Here is a 25,224-nt window from a genome sequence, read left to right as displayed (position 1 = left end):
GTAGCATCATGTAATGAGCTATGAAATGTTTTCCTGGGAGAAAGGCATCAGAGAAAAAAATACATAAAGAACCGCAGTAAACAGAGTTATACAACTAATAGCAGATATACAACATTTAAACAGAATATTAACAGCAGCATCATGTAAAGAGCTACAAAACACATTTGGCATGAACGTGAGAGGAGGAAAATCAAGGATTTGTACTAAGAGGTAAGAGAGAGAATGTTTTAGGACAGACAGAAGGAAGAAGGAGAGGTAGAGGACAAGGAGGAAATTTTGGATGAATAACTACGGATACAGTGTTTGGAAAGAAAAGGAGAAAGTAAGGGGCAGGACATTTATCATCCAGGAGCTGTCCATGTACACAGCCAGGTATCTTTTAGGTATTCTCTTGTTTGTGCCTTGAAAGAGTTTTGCGTTTGCTGTGCTTCTTTCGGCTAGCAAAGAGGAGTACAAAAAGGCATCAGCTGAACTGTTAGCTTTTGTTACAGTTAATAACATTTTGTCAGTGGATCTCAGCTGTCTACCCGGGTTATAAAGTTGGAGAATATTTTTTTCAGACCGGGGTATTTGGATAATAGATGAGTTTTGTTAGGAAAGAATGAGGTAATACTTAGCTCTAACCACTGTTGATTTTTTAATGCCAGTCAATGATGAGTCCCATTATGGTGATGATGACTGGTGGCTAATTTTGCCTTCTTATTATAGCACTGTTCAAAGAGTGAGAGTTAAGTGGACCATAGGTTAATCAAGATGGGAGAAATGTAAAGTAGTGTAGGGATGAGCAGGACTGAACAATACTTTTTCTAGCATTAACTTTGAGGTTTTGTTTGACTCTAAAGAGAGCACCTAGCTTTTGGTGAGTGTTTTTGCTACTTGTTTTACGTATTGATCAATTTTTAATCTTTCAGAAATAGTGACTCCTAGAATCTTAGTTTGACTTACTAGATCTATGTTGGTGTTGTTAGAGGATGTGACACTGAACTTATTTCTGTGAGTTGAAATCTCTGGGGTAAAACATCGGGTTTTTTTTTTTTTTTTTTTTTTTTTAAGGGTTAAAGAGCAACTGCATATCAGACACCTAGGTCTCTACGATACAGAAAGACTCTTGGGTGAGATGTTGTTTTAATTTATTTATGCTTTCAGCAGAACAGATGATTGTTAAATTATCTGCAAGCTGCATGATAGTGGCTTGTTTAGAACCTAGGTGGAGATCACTAATTAATATACTGAAAAACAGGGGACCTAAATTAATCTTTCAGGGACACTAACTGTAATGGGAAGGAAAGAGGAGGTATCATTTTGCCATTTTACTGTCTGTTTCTTATTTGAGATGTAGCTGGAGAAAGAAGACAGTGAATTGTTCCTAGGCAAGCTAGGTTTTGAAGCAATTTCTGGTATGATGCAATGTTAAAAGTTTTGGATAAATCTAGGAAAAGTGCTGAGACTAAGTTGTCAGAGTTTTGATACTGGTTTACAGATGTTATAAAACTAAGAGGAGCTGTACACATACTATGAAAAGGATGGAAACAATATGCTGTGGGGTGGGGGTGAGGAGAAGACACTTGTCAATGAGAAAGCTGAGGAGTTGAGACTGAAGACACTTTTCCAGAATTTTTGAAACTGGAGACAGAAACGCTATAGGTCTGAAATTTGAGAACTCATTTGAGTTTCCACCTTTATGGAGAGTAAAAATGTACCACCTTTTCCATAGGGTTGAAACCTAACTTTCAGAGACAGAGCAATTGATTAGGATTGAAACAGGAAAAGTTAGGGCATCAGCAGTGATTTTTAAGTACTCATATGGTATGTTATCAGGGGCAAGGGTGGTAGGCTGTTTAGAAACAGTTTTTTGATTACAGAAAGTGAGACTGGATTGAGTACAAGTGTTTTGGGGGCTAACATAGGAAAACAGGAACTTGTGTCTGCCTGTGCTAAAGGCTTAATAAGAGAGGTTATTGTTGGGGATGAAGTGGGTATTAAATTCACTAGCTATGCTGTCCGTATGGCTAGATGAAATTGGTGTAGTTGTGCTGGAGTACCAGGCTTTAACAGCTGATTGAAGTCCAAAATGCTTTGGGGTAGTTATAATTTGCTGCCTGTAGTAGTTTTTTTTTATCAGTTTTGATTTGATTTCCTGTGGAATTTCTAATATGTTTATAAGTACTGATGGGCAGCTACAGTTTTAATTTGCTCCCATTTTTTCAGGCCACATCTGTCTCATTCATAAGCAGTTTAATACTTTTTGAAACCCAAAGTGCTGGATTTAATTTAATTCCTTTGGCTCTAACTGAGGCTAGTTCATTTAGTATGGCAAAGAAAAATGACTTGAACAGGGCTACGGCTTCATCAAGTGTAATGGTCTTGAACAGCTCGACAGTTGACCAGTTTTAGTGCTGTGATGAATTGTTCCTTACTAAAGGAGGATAGGTTACGAGCAAGCTTGCACCAAAGCTGTTTTTGGTTTATGAATGCCTTAATGAGAAGATGGACAGGTGATCACTTAAGGTATCAGGTAAGGCACCTATTCATAAGATTTTGTTTTATGGCATTACAGAGACTCCACTCTATGGTAGAGGCTCTACCACAGTGTTTGTTGTATCTTGTGGGAGCTGACTGAAACCATACAGATTAATGACATTAGAAGGACTGTTGTTGCCAATAGTTGACCAATCTATATTCAGGTATCCTAAAATGAATATCTCAAGTGAGATGTTGCATGATGTCCATGAGAGAAGTTCTTCAGCAGTAACTATGTTGCTTCCTGGGGGAAAGGAGCTCCTATAATGCAAAGGCTTTTGTGAACATTAATTTGCAGGAATTCTGTAATTATTTCAATTCTGAAGAGTGGATGTGGACCATACCTCCCAACCATACCAAATTACTTGATTTTACCGAGTTTCGGGGTCCAAATAATGGGGTGTCATGATTCCAGAGTGGCACCCCTTCATTTCTGAATTTTTCCTAGCTTTCTTTTAATTTTTTTTTTGTTTTTTGAACTGATGTCATCACGTGTGTGATGACTTCAGCTCCCTACCCTTGAGCATATTTCAGAACTGGTTGTGTGTGTGTGTGTGTGTGTGTGTGTGTGTGTGTGTGTGTGTGTGTGTGTGTGTGTGAATGCCTCAATTTAATACACCTGGTGGCTAGAGGTACTCAGGCTCACACCCTGTACCTTGGGTACAAGGTAAAGAGCCTAAAATCCCTAGCCACCACTTGTAAATTTATGCCTTATATTTTTGATCTGTTCCTCATAAAATCTGTGGTTTTTAGGATTTTTGTGGCAAATCACTGAAGGATTAAATTCATTAAATAATGACAGGCATCTGAATTTCAGACTTCATATTCTTCAGAAAATAAATGGTAACACAAAACCTTTTATTCTAGCAATTTTTTTAAGTTTATAAGATAAGTACTTGAAATTTGTCCTTATTTTGGGGCTGTATTCCCCCATTATTAGCTTTGCCCAGGATATTTGTGCTAAGACGTTGAGAGCTATGGTGAGAAGTGAGAAATGAATTCACTAAATGATAGCGATTTAAGTTTCAGTCTTCCTATCCTTCTGGAAACTGCTGATTTGGCATAGTGGTGTGCTGCTCTGACTGTAGTGCAAAGGGTCCTGGGTTCAAGTCTTGGCAGTGAAATGCATGGTGGTAACACAACATTTTATTCTAGCAACTTTCCAAAATTATACAAGCAATGTTTAAAATGTGTCCCTGGTTTTTGGCGTTTTGCCCCCCCCCCCCCCAAAAAAAAAATGAAATTGAAAATAAGTGCGAGAAGCTGTGCAAGATGCCTATGGCTTACACTACTGTCATTCTATTTTTATATCTATATATCTATCCATACATCTGCATCTACTTGTATATATATATATATATAAATCTCTATATCTATATAAATCTCTATATCTATATATATATATATATATATATATATATATATATATATATATATATATATATATATATCCATCTCTCTCTCTATATATATATATATATATATATATATATATATATATATATATATATATATATATATCTATATATATATATATATATATATATATATATATATATATATATATATATATATATATATATATATATATATATATTGCTCTAGGAAGTTTGCTCGAATGAGCAAATGTCTGAATCCATAATAACCGAACACACTTTAACGAAAGCACTTTTATCGAAAAAGAGCTTTCGTTAAAACGTGTTACAAAAAAAAGAAACACTACATTAACATTTTAGCAGGGGGGCTTCACCCTCCTGCACCCCCCCCACACCCCCCCGCTTTAATATTCTCCCTCCGAGACCGCACTACAGTGGGGAAAAGGGAAATTTCTCTTACCTGGACCATAGTACAGCCTCAGCAACAGGCATTCTTATGCAAAAGTGCTTCTTCGGTGAAAAGCACTTTCGCTTAAGTATGCCCGGACGTTTGGGTTTTGGTCATTTGCTCATTCTTGGTTCATGCGTTTTCTTTCATTGCCTACTGGAAAAATGTTCAAACAATAAATTTAAAATGCACTATGTCTAACAAGTGAGCTGCATTATACAAGGAATATAATTTAATAAAGTCAAGAAGGTGTATCAAAGAACAAGCATGTTTCTTATTTTGTGTGCAAGGGGCCAATGATTTGAGAACAGCTAAAAGGTAATATTATTTCACCACTGGCCAGATGCATTTTCTTTTGGATGTGATATGAGTTTCAATGCTGTTTCAAGGGCAGAGAAGTTTTAATGCCAAGTCTATTTTCATTGTGAGACAGTATTGCTTTGTTTAGGAGATGTCTATTAGTGTTTCTGCATTGTGCTATAAAATGTAAAAATAAAATCCAAATAATCGTTGTAGAAGTAAAGCAGTATGCAGACATTAGTGTTTATGGTAAATGAGATGAAATAGCTAGGTAATGAGACATTGGAATGGCTATAGGGGGAGACTCTGGTGCCATATTTTGGTTGTCTGTTCTTCAGTTTGCATTTGAAAGTTGGTATCCCACAATTCCATTACAGTGGGTTAATTAATTATTTATGCAAATGTTATGTTAATCAGCATACAGATTTGTACCTATTTTTCATGGGCCTTGTCCAGATTTTTGATGTTTCCAGGTTCAGATGTATGATGTGGACTTGCAGAATACCTAGAGAGATTTCAAGTATTATTTCATATAATGGCCACCCCATTGCCTTTTTTATGGATTCCCTTAAGTTTTAAGGAGTTATATCCCTGTGGTAAGACTTCTTCATCTTTTTTTCTTATTTAAGCCAAGTTTCTGACTACTACTATATATGTGGAGTGGTAGACTACCAGAAATGCACATTAGTAAGTTTGTTTCTTACACATCTAAGGTTAGCTATGTATAGGTGAAGACCATATGGTTTTCATGGATGACTACTGTGTGATGTGGCAGACGTGACATTTTGTTGAGTGACTACAGGACCTGGGTTAGGATGGATGCATGAAAGGAGATACTGCCAGCCCAGCTATCTGGAATTTTGTAAATAATTATAAGTCATTTGTAAATAAACATGATTCATATAAGATGCTTGTGTTACAAATCTATTAGAACTGCATGTCATGTGTATATCAAACTGCTAGTACAGAAGAGTGTGTGTTGAAAAGGTTTTTGCAAAGTGCTTGAAATGTACGCACAGTTTACCCTACTGGAAATGAACAGAAATGTACATGCACTATTGTAACCGTTTAGATGTGTGTATTTTAACAGTGGAATTTCAGAAAAATATCTGAAATTAAATTACTTTATGGCAGCATGGAGATTCAATGTCTGTGCTGAGAAGTTTTTTGCACTGTCTTTAAGGTGAAATAATTACTAGTTCTGAAATGTGTAGGAAGATAATTGTTTTATGACTACCAAGATCTGCTTTAGATCTGAGGAAAAGTCATTGTCTATGTATTTTTACAGGTAGATGCTAAATGCTACCAGCTGCCATCAATGGTTGTTTTGGGTCAGATGACAAGAAATTACGTCATTCTGCAAGCCAGCCCAGCAGTAATATTTGAGATAGCAATTTGAGAGGTCTCTGAGAGAGACAGAGCATTCTGTATTTTGTACTTGACCTGACAACAACTAGAAGATCCATTCACCATATCTGTCTTGCTCTAACACTAAGTTATTAGGATATAGTAATTCTCTTAGTATATACTCAGGAATATAGCAAAGCATAGTTTAGATGTTTTTCTTTATTTACTTGAAACTGTCCTGCAATGTTTTTTTAAATATTTTGTGTGATTCTGAACTTTGATGTCACTGTAAAAAAGAAGTTATGTTCTTACCGTAATGTTCCATCTGTGTTGTTGATCTTCATTCATTCATTACTGATGGGTGTCGGTTCCGTTTTCGGAACCGAGTCGGGCTTATAACAAGCTCGCACTAGCCAAAAAAACTCTCAAGCTAAGTTTACCCATAGTGCCCCTCTCCCTGTTACCTCAGATCGAGTTTGCCTGTAAGAAAGAAAGTGGAGGTATTTTCCTTATCAAGTTCCCCAATACGGGATTTGGACCAAATCCGAACCTCCAGAAGCCTTTTGGAGGAGGAAGGACGGTGGGATGTAATGAATGAATGAAGATAAACAACACAGATGGAACATTATCATACGAACATAACTTCTTTATCTGATGTTGTTAATCTTCTTTCATTCCTCATTGATGGGACAGACTCCCTAGCTACTATATGTCTTGGGAGGCCCTATGGAATGATGTTCCTGAGTACCACTGAACCAAAGGATGCTCTCCCCCTGGAGACCAAATCCAATTTGTAATGAGTGATAAAGGTATGAGGGGTAGCACATGTTGCAGCTGCACAGATATCATCCATGGAAGCCCTTAAATGAAAGGCAACAGAAGTCACCACCAATCTGGTTGAATGTGCTTTGACCTTACCCAGTAGAGGAATTTTGTTATGTTGGTAGGTAAAGCATATACAATTTCTCAACCATTTAGATAAAGTTACCTTAGAAACAGAATTTCCCAAATTAGGTCCTGAGTAGGATACAAATAACTGGTCAGATTTCCGTAGTGATTTAGTTCTGTCTAGGTAGAATCATAACTGTCTACGTGCATCCAGTAAGTCAGGGCAGTAATCACCTTTATTAGAGACATTTGGAAAGGAGACTGGTGGATCAAATGTTTGAATAACAGTCAGTTCCGAAATAACTTTGGGCAAAAAGGAAGGATTAATCTGGAGTGATACTCTGTCCTTATAAAAGACCATGTAAGGGCGTTTTATGCACAAGGCCTGAAGTTCGGATATTTGTCTTGCTGAGGTGATGGCTACCAAGAAGAGAGAATTCCAGGATAAAAATTTTATATCACAAGTGGCAGGAGGTTCGAAGGGAGATCGAGTCAAGGACTGAAGAACTAATGTCAAACTCCAAGGTTCGATTGGTTCTTTGAAGAGTGGTCTGATGTGCGAGACCCTCTTCAAAAAGGTTTTACAGAGGCGATGGGAAATTAATGACGAGTCTCGGAATCCATTGTGGAAATTTGAGATAGCAGCCAGATGTACTCGAATAGTGGAGGCTGCCGCACTCGAATGAAAAAAGCTTGACAAATAATCCAGTACAGCACTAACTGGAGCTGAGCAGGGGTCTAGTTCTTTCTGTTGAGACCAAATACGGAATCTCTTCCACTTATGATAGATTTTTCTGGTGGATGGTTTGGGTGAAGCCAAAAGTATGTTACATACAGAGGAGGAAAGGTTATTCTGCCTGGCAATTACTGGAAGTGGAGAAACCAAGCTGTCAGCTTGAGACTCGATATGTTTGGATACAGCAACCCCTGCAAGTGTGACAGTAATTCCGGAGTTGAATCCAGAATCCATGGTTGATGTACTAGGTGAGGCCAAAGAAAGGGAAAACAAACTTGTTGGGGCCAATAGGGTGTGCAATGAGGATTACTCTGCTTCTTAACCGAAGGGCCTTCTTTATAAAATGTGGACTCAGAGGAAGGAAAGGGAAAGCATAAAGAAGTCCCATGGACCAGTCGTGTATTAGAGCATTCCTCAGGGGGGATTAGGGCAAAGTAGATGCTGCATTTGTGGTTCGTTGGTGAGGCGAATAGGTCACAGCCAGGCTGGCCCCAACAGTCGAAAATCTTCATCACTATGGTTGGATTGAGGGACCACTCATGAGGCAGGAGAATACATCTCCTCGGTTTGTCTGCGATCACGTTGGAATCCCCAGGAATGTGCATTGCTATGAGAAAGCAGTTGGAAGCTATCGCCCATTACCAAACTCTCATGGCCTTTCGACACAATGGGTAGAACTTGGTTCCTGGCAAAGGAGATGAAAAGCGAACAACAAGAACTCAACCAAAACCAAAAGGAAGTCACTCAGGAGAAGCCAAATAAGGGACCAAGACCAAGGAACAGTCAAAAAGTAATCCAAATCGTTTTATTCATAAAACCAGCCAAACACACTTAAGTGTGTCAAGTAATTCAAGGACCGAATAGCAAAGGTTGATGAGGCAAACACTCGCTTCCCTAACCTGTCCACCATCCAAGACTCCCCGTTTCGGGGATGGACAGTTTTACTCTCCTTGGCGAGCTCTTTCTTAGTGGCTGCCGCCAACACCATAGCGTCTACCGGTAGGCCATTGGACCAGTGTGGACTTTCTTCTGGTGGGGACAAAATTTTGTCTGGTCTCCGGGAGATTGGTTCAACGGTATCAGGACTCTTCCATGCATGCTGCATGACGAGCTGGACTAGTTCATCTGCAGGCAGGGTCACCCAAGAAGTAGAGGGTCGAGCACAAAAAGCCTGCAAGAATACGGATTTCTAGAGGAGGGGTTGGTGGGCTTCCAGCTTCCACTCTGTTTTAAAATTTCCAGTATGTCTCTGAAGGAAACATCCTCAGGGGGTGACCGTGGGGTCCTCTCCCCTTCATTGAAATCTGTATCTTCAGTGAGGGACTCTTTGGGGGAGTCCACGTGCTTCCTCTTGCATATTCTCTTACATGGTACCTCCTCAGTGGGGACATCCGAAGAGGACTCTGAAAAGAGGGTGCCCTGTGGTAGGGTATCTTGAGGCTCTTGTGCTTGATGTCCCGATGTGGTGGACTATGTCAGCTGCAGTTCAGGGAGGGGGTATATAAGTTACATCGACACCGAGGGAACCATCTGTGTGCCTGTGGAGGCAAGGGCCCTCTCCATCACCTGGAAAGCTGGCCTGCCCGAAGAGGGATGGGAGCCCAGAACCAAAAAGGACATCCTTGGGAATGGAGTCACACCTCGCTCCGAGCCCACTCCCAGGGAAGTAGCCCCAAGAGGACTTGGTGCTGCCAAGACAACTGGAACCGTACTGGATGGCGCAATAGAAAAAATAGGTGCTGTACTAGGGGTCATGGTGCCGACAGCCCAGTCACGATCCCGAGGATGGCTCAGCTCTGAATGAGTCAATGGCCAAAGGGTCGTCTCCGGAGACAAGCTGGAAAAGGGATAGGCATCGGTATCAGGGGCTTTGATACCTGCAAGGAGGTCGAAGGAGAGTATATGTAGGAGTCTGTGGAGAAAAACCTTCGGCTCCGGGTGGGAGGGAGGGTTTGTGATTCCTCTGGCCGCCAGAAGCTGATCCACAAGTCTCACTATGTCAAATTCTGAGAGGCTTCTGGAGGAGCGGGATGATATGCCCGACGGAGAAGCAGGCCTTTCCAGGAAGGGGCTGCATTGTTGCCCAAAAAAGGGATCTGCCGTGGGGGAATATCAGATCCGAGGGACTGTTTCTCCTTTTGATACCATGATCTCAAGACCAGTAAGATGTATAAGGAGTGGGGAAGTGACCGGTGTTGGGAGTTCTATTCTTGGTGCTGAAAGAGAGATCGGAGCTGAAGCAATAACTAAAGACAAGGACAGTACAGTGGTCATTATCGGTACCGTGGCTGGTGCTTGAGACAATGTTACCAAGCTGGACAGATGAGATCCTGGAACCAAGGATGGCACCATGGAATGGGTCAAGGCCCTGGTGCCGAGGTTGTTGGTGCCAATTTCTGAGTTTTTGCCTTTGGCTCCAAAGATTTTGGATCAGTGCCATGAGGGGAAGAAGGAACTGAATGGCCCCTTCGTTTATGTTCCTTCTTAGGAGGGGGTGAGCCCTCAGATCCAGAAATAGCCTTCGAAAAAGGTGCTTTTAGAAGACCCTTGAGGATTCCTTTTTCCTCTCATTTAAAGTGCGGGCACTAAATCCTTTACAAATTTCACATGGTGGTTGTACAGATAAGTGCGGGACACCCAGGCAGTAAACGCAAGACAGACAGGTGTCTGAGCTTGGCATTTTACGACCACACTGGTCACATTGTTTAAACCCTGTTGTTCCCTTCTTTTCAGACATATCGGAACAAGACTATCCAAAAGTAGCAGTAAACAAGTTAAACAAGTTACACACATACTATCAAAAAGAACAGAAAGGTCTGTAAAGGTAGATTTTTTTTTTTTTTTTTAAACGATAGAAATCTGAATAGATAGAAGCAAAAAAGGGAAAAGGAAATACCAACAATGGTATCAAGAGTTACCTCAGAGGGTAGGAAAAATAGAGAGAAGAAGGGCCTGTACCAGCGATGGTACTAAGAGTACCAAAACTGATAAGAAAAAGTGAAAGAGGCACTCTAACAGGTGTAGAAATTCTAGCAACTAATACTAAAAGGGAAGATTATAGACTTAGGAGGAAAAACTGTTATAAGGATTTTGATGATAAAAGAATTTAAATCACTTAGCTGAGAGCTGGCTTGGCAAGTCTTGATAGCTACGCAGCAAACGAGATCTGAGGTAATAGGGAGAAGGGCACTATGGGTAAGCTTAGCTCGAGAGTTTTTTTGGCTGGAGCGAGCTTGTAATAAGGCTGAGTCCATTCCAAGGACGGAACTGACGCCCATCAGTAAGGAATGAATGAAGATTAACAACATCAGATTATATGTTTAGTATTGGCTTCTTTTATTATTTATTATTAAATATATTTAAACCTTTCATTGTGGCTGATCTGTCTAGAGATATTTAAGTTCTAAGAGTACTTGCATATTTATTTGGTGACAGTGTGGGCCACTCCTAATAGCTGATCTTGGTCAAACTACCATTTGTATTAACAGTAACATTACACAGTAAGATTGGACACCCTTTGTTAACGGGCTGAAAGTAGGAGCTGGCTGGTGGTCTTGGCTTGGCCACTCAGCTGAGATCTCAACTCTACAGCTGTGCCAATGGGGAGTCTTATTGGGGGTCTGGAGAAAGAGGGAGAAACCAGCCCCGGACTGACTGTGGTCCGTGTGTGCTCTTAAGGGAAACTGCACTTGATGCAGAGAGCTGCATCTGAAAATATTGTGTGTGTACCTTGTCATCCCCCCAGTGTACGTCCCCCACTGGTGCCAGTGATAAGGAGCTGGTTGGTGGCAGTGATAACTACCTTACAGTCTGGGGAAAAAGGGGGCATAGCTAGTAAACCTGTGTCAGCCTTTCCCAGGTGTATGTACATGTATAAATCAAACCTCAAAGAGTGTGTGTGTCAGCTACTTGGACAGAGACACAAAGCACTGGTATGACAGTGAGGGTGCTGGAGGGCTTTGGCTTGGCCACTCAGATGAGATCTCATCTCTACAGCTGTGCCAATGGGGAGTCTTATTGGGGATCTGGAGAAAGAGGGAGAAACCAGCCCCGGACTGACTGTGGTCCGTGTGTGCTCTTAAGGGAAACTGCACTTGATGCAGAGAGCTGCATCTGAAAATATTGTGTGTGTACCTTGCCATCCCCCCAGTGTATGTCCCCCACTGGTGCCAGTGGTGATGACTGAGTCTCCATGATTGAAGATTCAGTGGTGGGGTGTCAGAGAAGCTATCACATGTTTTCAATTGAAAAGAAAGCAGGGAGTATATGTATAAGAGTGTTTGAATTTTGGCCTTGGTCTAGCAGAAGGCTTGTTTATTATGCTGTTGAGGGTTTAAAACTTTATTTTAAAGAGGTGGACAGTAACAAAGGAGAAGAGACTAGAGGCTATTAATAGACAGTTGTTTATACAAGGATGGTGTTGGTAAGATATCAGTGAGGTAGCAGCTGTTGGGGATAATAATACAGTCATGTAGAATGACAGCAATGTAGATGTGAAGTAATTAATGAAATTGAAGGAAATGAGATAGGAGGAGTGAATGTGCACAGTATATATGTCTGTTAAAATAGGGAACTGTTAGAAGGGGATGATGTGAAGATGAGAGGAAATAAATTACTGTTAAAACTACAGAGTAGACAGTTGGTAGTATTGGGTGGGTGTTTAAAAGAATAAGTAGGATAATCTATTGGAATAAAGTGGTAGGGTAGGAGAAGAAATGAGAAGCTTATCTTAAGGTCTGGCTGGCTGGAGTATTAGAGATGTGAGGAAATTGTGATAGGGGAATGTCTATAGTTATCTGTATGCCTTTAAGAGGGGTGGGAGGTAGGTAGAGTGCTGAGGGAGAATAGGTCCTATACATGCAATGGAACTGGTGGGAGTGACTGGGGAATTGGGGGTGGGAAAGGAATGTAGCAGGCAATGGCACCCACACCAGCAGGAGGTAATCACTGTGGGCGTGCTCAGAGAAAAGAAAGAAAATTCAGCCCTGGAACTCCTCCTCTACCCATAACACCCTGTCCTCTCTCTCTCTCATCTAGCATCAGATCAGGTTTGCTCCTCCCCTCATTCTCAGCATGTAAAATATAAACACTCCAGGGCAACAGCAAAGGACCTCAAGGTGGAAAGAAGAATGCCTCAACAGCTCAGCTGCCCATTGCTCTGGGCAAAATACTCCACTGGAGGGGGATAGGAGGGATAGCCAAACTGGACGGTAACAGATAACATGGCTCTACGGTTAAGTGCATAACTTTCATATCCAATGTTTTGTTTTCTGTCTATCTTTAACCTGTGGGACAGAGTCCACAGCCAAGTATTATCCCAGGGTGGTCCTAGGAGAGAACATTCTGCAAAAATCTGGAAATGAATGTGGCTTAGACCTCGACTGTAACTCCAATATGTAAGGGTACACAAGTAGCAGCAGCAAAAATATCAATAGAAGCTCTAGAGAAAAACCCTGTAGAAGTAGTTACCGTTCTTCTGGAATAACCCTTTGGCCAGTTATGTAAAGACTTTCCTCTCAAACAACATCCAAAGGAAATGCAATCAGAAAGCCATTTGGATAAAGTTGTCGTACACATTGGTCTGCCCAGTTGGACCTTAGAAAAGAAGACAAAGTTGATCATATTTCCTAAAGGTTTTGGTCCTGTCCAGATAGAATTTCAACTGTCTATGAACATCAAATGCAACAAATATTCTCCCTTACTACTAAAATTTGGGAAAAAATATAAGCAAGTGAATATACTGATTTAGGATAGCCCCAGAAACTATCTTGTGTATAAAAGGAAGGTCAGTCCTAAGACAGACCCTGTCCTTGTGAAACAAACATATGAATGCAATGAAGACAAAGCCAGCAGCTCTGAAATCCATCTAGTCGAAGTTCTAGCCACCAGGAAAACAGTCGTCCAAGACAACAGTTTCAAGGGAACCATAGCTGACGGTTCAAAGGGAGTACCTGCTAGAACCTGAAGCATAAAGGGATAATCCCAAGGAAAATGGGGTGCTGAACAGAAAGTCATAACAAAAACATCCCTTTGAGAAAAGCCTTAGAAATCTTTAGAGCAGCTACTCTCCACCAACATGAAAACTGGAAATAGTTACTAACTGAACCTTAATAGCAGACAATCTTAACCCAGACTGAAAAAGATTAGCAAGGAAATCAAGAAAAGTATCTAACAGGGCTGAGAAAGGTTCAAACCTTTCAAAGATGCCCAAATAATGAAATGTTTCAATTTACCAGCAAAAATCTTCCATACAGAAATGTTTTAATAGCAGGGAAAAAAAATGTGGTTAACTCTATCAGAGAGCTTCGGATCTGTGGTCATCAAAGGAAGTGGAGAAACTGGGTGGTCAGTTTGAGGGTCTGGAGATTGGGGAAGAAAATATCTGCTGGATGAGAGATTAGATCACTATGGAATCCAGAATACAGAGAGAGTACTGAAGATGAGGCCAGAGGAAGGGGAACTAAACTTGCCGGGGCCAGAAAGGAGCAATGAAGACCACAGTCATTCTGCAATGAGTAGCTTTCTGAAGAAACTTCACTATGACAGGTGGAGGAGGGTAAGCATATAGGAGACCTGAGGGCCAGGCATAGAAATGACCATCCCTGGGAGACTGTCCCTCTGAGGGAACCAGGGAGTAAAAGTTGTTGCACTTAGTGTTGGAAAGGGTGGCACACAGAATGTAGCATGGAGTGCCTCAGCACTGGAAAACCTGGGCTGCCACCCTTGAGTTTAGGGACCACTCCTGAAGAAGGATGTTCCTGCTCAAACTGTCTGCTAAGGTACTGAATCTCCCCGGAATGTGCGCTTCTACCACAAACCGTTGAAAGGAAACCACCCATTGGCACATTTTCAATGTTTCTTGACAAAGAGGGTAGGACTAAGCCCCCCCCCCACATTTGCTCAAGTACCAAACCACAGACAACTTGTCCATTTGAACTACATTCACACCCTTGGGGAGAAGGTCCTGAAAAGTCTGTAACATGAGGAGGACCACTCTCATCTTCAAGATGTTGATGTAAAGCTTGGCCTCAAGCACAGACCACATTGCATAAACTGTCTTCACTTTGAAATGCCACACCCCCACCCCAGAAGGGAGGTGTCTGTAATAACAGCGCCTGAGGAAGAGGAAGAAAGTACAATTGTGTACACTTACCATAAATGTAGATGTTTGAGTGTATTCACTGTTGCAGTCCTAACCAATGGGCTATCCGGCTCCCGGTAGCCCTCAATCGGCCAGAATACCAAAGGTAAGTAAATATGACATCGGCTGTAAAGGACGTCAGGACGTCCGATACAAAAGGAGGCAGCCGACATCACTTCCTCAGTCTTTCTTGCCATAACAGTCAGGATTCCCTAGAAAACAAGGCTTAAGCCAAAAGAAACTTTGGCAAATAAAACCAGATTCAGCCTGTACCTTACGAATGGAGAACAGGAAAGGACCAAAAAAGGGGGAAGGAGGGAAGGAAACCAGGACTGCAACAGTGAATACACTCGAACATCTACATTTATGGTAAGTGTACACAACTGTACTATGTTCATTGTGTTTCACTGTTGCAGTCCTAACCAATGGGTTGACTACCAAAGCCCAGAGAAAAAGGGAGGAGGTACCAACAGAATCAAGGACTGGAGAGAATGCCCTGCAGAAGAGCAGTGGCAAACCCTGCCCTGGCTCTAGAAAACAAAGGCAAATTATAATGCTTTGTGAAAGTGTGAACAGAAGACCATGTGGCAGCCTCTAAAATGTCTTTAGTAGGGACTCCCCTTAAACAGGCTGCAGAAGTGGAAACTGCTCTTGTGGAATGGGTCCTAACCCCTTGAGGAGGAACCTTGCCATGAAAGGAATAACAGAAAGTAATACAATGTGCAATCCACTTAGAAATGGTTTGCTTAGAGATAACTTTGCCCTGAGCTCCAGGGGCAAAACTGACCAATAACTGTGCTGATTTCCGAAGGTCTTTAGTCCTGTCCAGGTAAAACCTGAGTTGTCTGTGCACATCAAAAGAATGTAGGATCCTTTCACCTCTATTTCGAGGATTAGGAAAGAAAGTAGGAAGGTGCACGGACTGATTAAGAGTCAGGCTAGAAACCACCTTCGGCATAAAAGAGGGATTGGTTCTCAGAGAGACATGATCTGCATGGAAAATAAGAAAAGGCTCCACAGCCATCAAAGCTTGCAGCTCTGAAACCCTCCTTGCTGAAGTTATAGCCAAAAGGAAGGCAGTCTTCCAAGAGAAAACCTTTAAATCTGCAGTGACAGCTGGCTCAAAAGGAGGAAGAGCGAGTTTCTCTAGAACAAAATTAAGATCCCAGGCTGGAGTAGGTGCCCTTCTGGGAGGTTTTAAGTTGCAAGCACCTCTGAGAAACATTTTCTTCAGGGGATGAGAGAAAATGGGTTGCTCAAAAGAACAATGAGCAGAAATGGCTCAAGCATGGATCTTGATAGAGGAAAAAGAAAGACCACTCTGAAGCAAATCAGCCAAGTATTCCAGGATCAGAGGAAGAGTAGGCTGAGAAGAAGATTCCCCTCTAGCCTGCATCCAATGAGAGAATCTTTCCCATTTGCCAGCGTAGGACTTCCTAGTGCTAGGCCTCCTGAAGTACATTAACCACCTGCTGGGTAAGGGAAGAAGAAATGGATTGATTCATACAATGAGCCATGCTGCCAAATGGAGAGACTGAAGATGAGGATGTAGAATGTTTCCCCCTCCCTGAACCAAAAGATCTAGTTTCAGAGGAAGATGCCAAGGAGGAAATTGAGAGAGACTGCGAAGCAGTGGATACCAATGCTGTCTGGGCCAGTCTGGAGTTATGAGAGTAGTCCTTGGTCTTTCGTCCCTTATCTTCAATAATACTCTGGGAAGAAGAGGAAGAGGGGGGAAGGGATAAACTGACAGAAGCATCCAAGGGAAGGACAGAGCATCCACTCTCCAGGCCTTGCTGTGATGCTATCTGGTGCAAAAAAGTGGTAGAATGTGGTTGTCTGGGGAGAAGAAAAGATCCACCTGAGGAGTACCCCAACGTTGAATAATACTGTAAAAGACTGCTCTGTTCAGTTGCCACTCTTGAGGATCCAGGGTCTGTCTGCTCAACTAGTCTGCCAAAACATTGAGTCTCCCTGGAAGAAACTGAGCTAGGAGATGCAGGCCCAAGGATGCTGCTATGGACCAGAGAATCATGCTCTGTCTGCACAGGGGGTAAGAATGAGTCCCTCCCTGTTTTTTGATGTACCACATGACTGTGGTGTTGTATGCCCTGACAAGTAGAGTTCCTGGAGAAAGAAGATGCTTGAAAGCTAGTAAGGCTTGCTGAACTGCCATCAACTCCTTTAGGTTTATGTGCAGGTACATCTGCTGGGCATTCCAATGTCCCTGTATGCATCTGCTATCCAGATGAGCTCTCCAGGTGTAGTCCGATGCATCTGTGGTAATAACTTGAATGGCAGGAGGTGGGCGAAAAGGCATGCCCTTGTTTTGTAGACAGACTGTCACCCACCATAGAAACTCTGTCTGCAGACATGGAAGCAGAGGAATTATCATATCCAGGTCCTGTGTGTGTTGACACCAAAGGTTCTTGAGGTACCATTGCAATTTCCTCATATGCAGTCTTGCATGTGGAATCATGAGAATGCAAGAGACCATGTATCCCAGAGCTTGCAGGTATGTCCTTGCAGACAGGTGGGACAGGACTGCCAAATCCTTGAAGTAAACTGAAAGAGTTGCCTGCTTCTCCTGGGTGAGATATATCATCTGGGCGGCTGTGTTCAGACTCGCTCCCAGGAATGTTATCTCCTTGGATGGCACCATTTTTGATATTTCCACGTTGAGAGTGTAACCCAGAGAAGAGCCTTTACAAATTCCAGATCCTTTAACAGCTGTTCTTGAGAATTTGCTTGAATTAGACAGTAGTCCAAGTATGGATAAATCTGAATTTTCTTCTGCCTGCATAAAGCAATGACTGGAGCTAGGCATGTCGTAAAAACTCTGGGAGCAGTAGATAAGCCAAAGGGCAGTGCAGATAATTGATAATGTTGTTTGCCCACTCTGAAACAAAGGTATTGCCTGCAACTTTCCCTGATAGGGATGTGCAGATAAGCTTCTTTGAGATCCAAAGTTACTAGCCAGGAGTCCTTGTCTAACATTGGTAGCAATTGATGCAGAATGAGCATTTTGAACTTTGGAATTACCAAGAAAGAGTTCAGAATGGATAGATCTAGGATAGGACACCAGGTGCCTTCTTTTTTTGGAACTATGAAAAGTCTGGAATAGAAGCCCTGGCCTACCTGCTGAGCAGGAACTGATTGCCCCCAGATGTAACAGAGACAAAATTTGCTTTTCTACTTCTGCCCTTTGGTCTGGAGGAGTGTCCATGAATCCTTTGGGTACTGGAAAGGTGTGTAAAGAAAACCTGTGACCTACGGATACAGTTCTGAGTACCCATTTGTCATCTGTGATGGTGGCCCAGACATTTGCAAAAAAGGCCAACCTTCCCCCTAAAGGATTCTCTGAGGAAGCAGGAACAGGCAGACATTGGACAGAGTAATTGAGAATGTTTGGATTGAGATGTAGGCTTAGAACTGCCCGCCTTGGAAGTGGAAGCATGCCAAAGCTTACACCTTTGAGGGGTAGCCACCTGCCCCCTAGAAGATTTGTAACCTCTAATCCTAGAGTGGTTCTGTCTGCTGCTATCAGGAAACATCCAACTCTTAGAAGGGTAATTCCTACTGAAACAAGGAGGTTGAACTTGCAGAAAGCCTTTTAACTGTTTGCATAGACTTGGCCTTATCCTCCATCTTTTTGAGTACTTCCTCTGCTTTGCTGCCAAAAAGGCTGTCCTTATGTAAAGGTACATCTAAAAGCTTAGACTTGACAGGCTCTGGAAGGGACTGCTCCCTGAGCCAAGCATGCCTTCTGAGAACAGATCCAGTAGCTATAGCCCTGCAGGAGGCTTCTAGAATGTTAAAACCACAATGTAATGAATGTTTACTGACAACAAGACTGGCATAATTCAGCAAATCCTGCATATCCTTACTCTCTGCCAAAAGAGGCACACTTGCAATCTTTGACTTAATAGCCTCCAGGGTGTGCTGCTGATACCCATGCATATGAAAAAGGCAATTAGTAGACCTAATAGCAAGAGTGGCAGAGGTATAAACTTTTTTACCCCACCTACGTAGGTTCCTAGATTCCCTGTAGGAAGGAACAGGATTCTTAGTAACAGTGGCCTTAACTCCTTTAGGCCCTTGAGAAATAACTTCTGGATCAGCTGGCATATTAATAAAAAGAAACAAATGAAAATCAGGGACTCTATAGTACCTGTCAGGTTTCCTGGGAGCAAGAGGAACTGAATTTGGAGTCAAGGAATTTTCCAGAAAAACATCAACCACTTCCAACAATCCAAAAACTCCCTGATCCTTTTCTTAGATTGGGGATAATCCTGACTTTACCATTTAAAATGTTCCCTGAGAGTATTTAAAGTATCACCAAAAGATAAATCCTATGGAGGAGAAGCAGAAGGAATGGATTCCTCTACATCTGAATCCTCAAAAGGAGAAAAAACCTGAGAAAATTCCTCTTCAGCAGAAATGCTAGAAGTATCAGAACCTGAATAAGACAAAGCCTCAGGAGAGACATCCCTACCTCTTTTTGAAGGAGGAGGCTGTGAACCTCTAATACGAGTCAAAAGGTCAGCCATTTTAACCATTTGAGAATGAGGGGAACAAGAGGAAACTGGAGCCTGTTTCTTCAAAGACTTATGACTGGAAGATTTACCTGCAAGTCAGAAGGACTCGGGAGGCCTGGCAACCGACAAAGTAGTGGCAGAGGTTGTCGGTATGAGCTTGCTGTCCGAACGAAGAACAGAGGCATCGGACACTGGAGCCAGCTTAGCGTCTCTGGATCCAGCTGAAGAGACAACAGGCAGAAGGTCAGAAGACAAAATGGAAGCCAGAGGGACTCTGAAATGGTCTCAACCGAGGCCTGCGGTTGAAAATCCGCGGACAGCAGGGGTGGCAAAGGTGCCTCACTGACTACTGCAGGACTGACGACCAACTTATCATCATCTGAAGGCTTGACCTTCTGAAGCCTGTCACGTTCCTTGTCCTTAAGCTTCTTAGGGATATCCGAAGCCTGAAGACCAGTGGACGCCATACCGCCAAACTTAGGCCACACTCCAAAATGCTTAGCTAAAAGCTTAGCCCGACAATGAATAGTACGCAGATTAAAGGAAGCACAGAGGTCACAATTAGAAACGCCGTGGTCAAGGCCTAAACAAATAATACAATAGGAATGAAAATCTCTATGGGGAATCTGCTTTCCACAGGTAAGACAATTACTGACTTTTTCTGACATTCGTTAAGGCAAGAAAACAGGATCCCCAACGGGGTACTTAGCTGTAGTTGACGTCAACTTTGTAGTCGGAAACCAAAAAGATAAACTGCCGACCGGCACTCGTGCAAAAATGATTCTGTTTCGGGCTCCACGGCAAGGAAGACTAAGGAAGTGACATCGGCTGCCTCTTTTTGTATCGGACATCCTGACGTCCTTTACAACTGACAGCCGATGTCATATTTACTTACTTTTGGTATTCTGGCCAATCGAGGGCTACCTGGAGCCGGATAACCCATTGGTTAGGACTGCAACAGTGAAACACGATGAACATCAAATGTTCTCCCAGAAGAAAGCACCGGAGGTTCCAGCCATCATCTGATCTGCTTCCAAAAAACATCTGTTAGAACAATGAAAAACTGCATGGGGGTAAAATTGACTAAGATCACTGTGTCACAAACATCCAATGTAGTATTCTCATATGGTAACTCAATAGATGGACCAGGTATATAGTTGCAGCCATATGACCTAGAAGCCTCAGAACCATGGAGGACGGAGGTTTGTGGAAGGAAAGAAATGGTTAGCCTGAGTGTGAAGGGAACTCTGTGTGCTGGAAGCCTTGCTATTTGGGACACTGTATTCAAACAACATCCGATAAACTCCATGGCCCAAACTGGCTGTAGACTGAATTTCACTTAGTTCACAGTAATTCCAAAGGAGAGGGATAACCAAAGTAAGGAGTCATGGGTTCTGACTAATGAGGCCCTTGTGGAGGTAGTGAGGATCCAATTGTCCAGGTAAGGAAAGTCCTGGAATCTCTGCAGCCCATGTCAAGCAGCTACAACTGCCATGTACTTAGTAACACTGAGGGGAGTAGTGCCAAGACCAAAGGACAGCACCTTGAATTGGTAGTATCTGGCTCCCAGCCAGAAGTGCAGATATCTCCTGGAATGTCTTGAAATCTTAATGTGTGGTAGGCATCCTTGAGCTTGATCGAGCAAATCCAGTCGTCCTTCCACAAAAGAGGTACAATGGACTGCACGGTAACTTTCTGGAAACCTGGTCTGCCTCACAATGGTTCAACTTGCTTAGATCCAAAACTGGTCAAAGGTCCTTGCTTTTCTTTGGTACCAAAAAGAAGTTGGAATAGACCTCAGATCCTTGTTGGTCTGGATGACTCAATTTGCTAGCAGCTCCTGAATCTTGACAGCCGAGTCTTTTTTCTGATGGAGTGGAACGTCTGGAAGATGTCTGGCATTTCAGTTCATCAGAAATAAAAATGGAATCATATGGCCTCTGGATATGACTCTCAACACTCATGTAGCTGAGATGATAGCCTCCCAAGCTTTTAGGTGCCAAGCCAAGTAATCCCGAACTGCCTCAAGAGAAGGACAGCCAGGCAACCCCTTCAGGTACACCGAAATATCTTCCCAGAAAAAGATCCATGGAAGCCCTGGTTCTATGAATCACTTCTGTCACACAGGCACTGTCTGTTGTGGTCCACCCCCTGGCCACAAGGGTAACTTTCTGCTGGAGCATCCTGAAGACCGATGCATGTTCTATCTTCAAAACCTATTTTATCGATTCAATATCTAAGCTACTGAACCCTAACCCAAACTCCTCTACTACTAGCATCTCCAACTTTTCTGAACCTACTCCTAATACTATCTCCTCAAATACCTTCTCCCTCAAACCTGTACCTACTAGCTACATCAAAACTCTACTCTCTAAATTAAAACCATGCTCAGCATCAGCTGACGATATTCCTTCCACTTTTCTTCTACTAGCAGCTGACTCTCTTGCTCTCCCTGTAGCTATCCTAATTAATCGCTCTATCTCTGAATCTAAAATCCCTTCCATCTGGAGACAATGATACACCCTACCTATACACAAAGGAGGTAACTCCTGATATCTCCAACTTTAGACCTATCGCTATCCTCTCCCCTCTCTCTAAAGTACTAGAAAAATGTATTCACAAACAAGTTATGCAGTATCTAATACAGGAAAATCTGCTTACACCCACTCAACACGGCTTCAGACTCAAACACAGCACCAAAACAGCTCTATTATCTTTCCTCAACACAATCTCTATAGCCATGGACGACCATAAACTTATTTCTTACCTATTCTTGGACCACTCAAAAGCTTTCGACACTATCTCACACTCTTCTACTACACAAACTGCATAACCTCAACTTCTCCTCTAATACTGTTGCATGGTTCTCCAGCTATCTCACTGACAGATCTCAATCAGTGAGATGGCACTCTGCACTCTCCTCTCCTCTCCCTCTCCCTCTCAAAATGGGTGTACCTCAGGGGTCTATCCTAGGGCCTTTACTTTTTAGTATCTTTACTAATCAGCTCTATACTTCCTGTCCTTAGTAATCTTTAGTGCCATATGCAGATGACTCTACAGTCATCACCACAACTCTCCCTCTAAGCTCTCCTCAGCTACTCGGGCATCTTTTAACTTAGTTGAAACATGGCTCTCCAACAACCAGCTCATCCTTAACCCTAAAAAAACAAAGCTGTTACTCTTCCTACCTAAAAAGTTCATAAATATTAAACCCTCCTTCTCCGTACAGTCTCTTAATAACACTCCCATTCAGGTAGAATCCAGTATTAAGCTCTTAGGCGTAACCATCGATGATCAGCTTAAATTTGCCTTGCATGTTAATAACTGTATCAAAAAGACACATTCAAAACTAGGGCTCCTTTACCGTAACAAGAAATTCCTTACCTCTGAAGCCAAAGTTACTCTCTCTTACCTACCTTCTACCCAGTCTAATGTACAATTCTCAAATTCTCACAAATCTTAACTCAGCACTCCTGACCAAACTTGAATCTATCTACAACAAGGTAGCTAGATTTGCTTCCACACAAACCTACAAATCCCACCGCTGTCTCTCTCTAAAACACCTACACTGGCTTGAATTACCCCACCAGCTTTTTCCTCTCTCAGCTCCAGATCATCCATTCTATCCTATACCAGCCTTCCTACTGCCCAGCACTATCCCCTCTCATAACCCATTATTCTCTCTCCAGACCTCTCTGAAGCTCTAACCAAGACCTACTACAAATCTACAAACCCAAGTCTAAATTTGGACACAAAATGTACAGCTATCACCCCACTATTGTCTGGAATAGGGTCCCACTAGAAATCAGGACCCTTACACATCCTAAACAATTTAAGACAGCCACCAAAGAGCACTTTAAAAGTCACTGGTCCTACCACTGCACTCTCCCTCCTTAACATCCCCTACTTCTCATACCTTAATCTACTTTCTGCCCTTAACTCACTCTTCTCACTAGCTCTCTCTAATCTTCCTTGACTACTCTTTCTACTGTCTTCTAAAATCTACTAAGCAAATTGCCTCAGAGAACATTCTATTGTAATTGTCTTGCCTTCATGCAACTACATCATGTTAAAACTGTTTTTTTAACCACTTACCCCAAAAACTATACTCATCTTAATGACATATTTCTTTTTATACATCTTGAAATAGTTATGCTATACTCATGATTACTGACACTGTATAATACTGCATTGCTACTTAATGCATTGTAATAACCCTGTAACATTGCTGTTTAATGCTAATTTATAGTGAAAATAGTATAATATGTTGGAGCTTTTCTCCCCTGGCCTCCGCTGAAAAAGCGCTCTTCAGCTCAGTCGGACAATCCCGGTCAACAAATGTAAAATAAATAAAATAATAAATAAATGTTCCAGAAAAAAAGGTGCTTGACTCCCTTTTGGTTTTTGGAGAAGGTCTGTTGAAGGGTGGCAAAACACATTCTTATGGCGGACAGAGTCTTCCTGTCTTGTTCGCTCCTAGTAAGTGTGTCTTTGAACTTTGGACCAAAAAGAGAGGAGCCATCAAAAGGAGCATTGAAAAAAGGTGCCTTAAAGCAGTCCACAAAATTACAAAACCTCATCGAAGAAAGACAGCCCAATGCAATGCCATAATGCCATCAGCCGAATTGGAAATCAGGAGCATAGATACATTAGAGAGTGTAAAGCTGACAACTGCATCTTCAGAGTCTTTAAGGTCTTTGAAATCTGTTGGATCCTCAATATCTTTGACACTTCCAGATGCTTAGGAGGACTTTCCTATGTGATCCAACTCCCTGGAATCCCTGTTCAGGGAATGGACTGAAGAACTCTCCTCTGAAATGTCCTTTTTGGTGGCTGCCACAATGGCATCAACAGTGGGACCCTTGCTCCTATGCTCCTTGTCCTTAGGAGGGGCCAAGACTTTATCCACTTTTTTTTTGGGGGGGGGGTGACAGGTTCCACTGTATCCAGTTCTCTCCAAACCCTCCAGGGCACCTAACCGATAAGGGTGCCTGGAAAAGGGACTACACCAAAAGCCTCCAAAAACACTGACTGCTCTGGAAAATAGGATTCAGTAGTCCAATTCCCAATCTGGTAAAGGAGCTTCATAAGATCACCAAAAGAGGTTTCTTCAAAGGAGGACTTTTGGGAACCCTCTCCTTCCTATTCTTGGTGAGATATTTCTCTGTGTAATTCAGGCAGTTCCTCTTGCACCAACTCCTAGAAACTGTATCTGAGCCAGATACCAATACAGCCTGAGGTGCCCAAGATCTTTGGCTCTTCATATCCAGTTGGTCAGAAAAAGGGGCAGCCACCCCCCCCCCCCAAGCCTTGCCCTGCTCTTTGGGGTTCTTAGATCACTCCTTGCTTCAGTTCTACTCACACTTATTGCCCTTCTTGGGAGACAAGGAGGAAGAAGCGAAATCCCCAAAGGGCAACAAGCTCTCTAGAACTAATTTTGGCCAGAGCTCATGCATAACTTTGGTACTAAACCCTGCACTCAATGTCCAAATGCGAGAGGTTGAAGCAGCATACACTTGTGTGTATCTTGGTAAGGCAATTTGTGGCCACACACCACACAGTTTTTAAAGCCTTTGCCCTTGTCCACACCGGGAAAAGAAGAACTCAAAACAAAAAGCAAAGACAACCACACAGATCCTAGCAAGAAAGAAAACCTGAACAACACACCCCCGAAAAGCCATACACTAACAATAAGTTTATTTATTTATTCATTCATTCATTCTAACAATATACACAGCACCAAACTGCCAAAGGGTGGGAGCAAATCAAACCAAAAAAAGTTGCTCACAAACCAAGCGTACCCTAACCTAAACAAACAATAAGGGTAGAGGAAAGTGGATGCTACTAAAAGGTAAGAGAAAAAGAGAAAAAAAGCTAAACCAGAAAAGGATATGATAATCCACAGCCAAAATCTCAGTCTTGCTACAGTC

General features: G+C 42.3%; 1 protein-coding gene across 1 annotated transcript in view; it reads right to left on the bottom strand.

Annotated features, from left to right (window-relative positions):
- The window catches only part of CCAR1 (cell division cycle and apoptosis regulator 1), a 2,906,903-nt gene that overhangs the window by 472,388 nt on the left and 2,409,291 nt on the right, over positions 1-25,224 (bottom strand). The window lies entirely within an intron of this gene.

This window comes from Protopterus annectens, chromosome 14.part0 (assembly GCF_019279795.1).
Source record: "Protopterus annectens isolate FY-2018-M chromosome 14.part0, PAN1.0, whole genome shotgun sequence".
Classification (NCBI taxonomy): domain Eukaryota; kingdom Metazoa; phylum Chordata; order Ceratodontiformes; family Protopteridae; genus Protopterus; species Protopterus annectens.
Note: the sequence above shows the minus strand (reverse complement) of the source record. Positions and strands in the feature narration are given on the sequence as shown.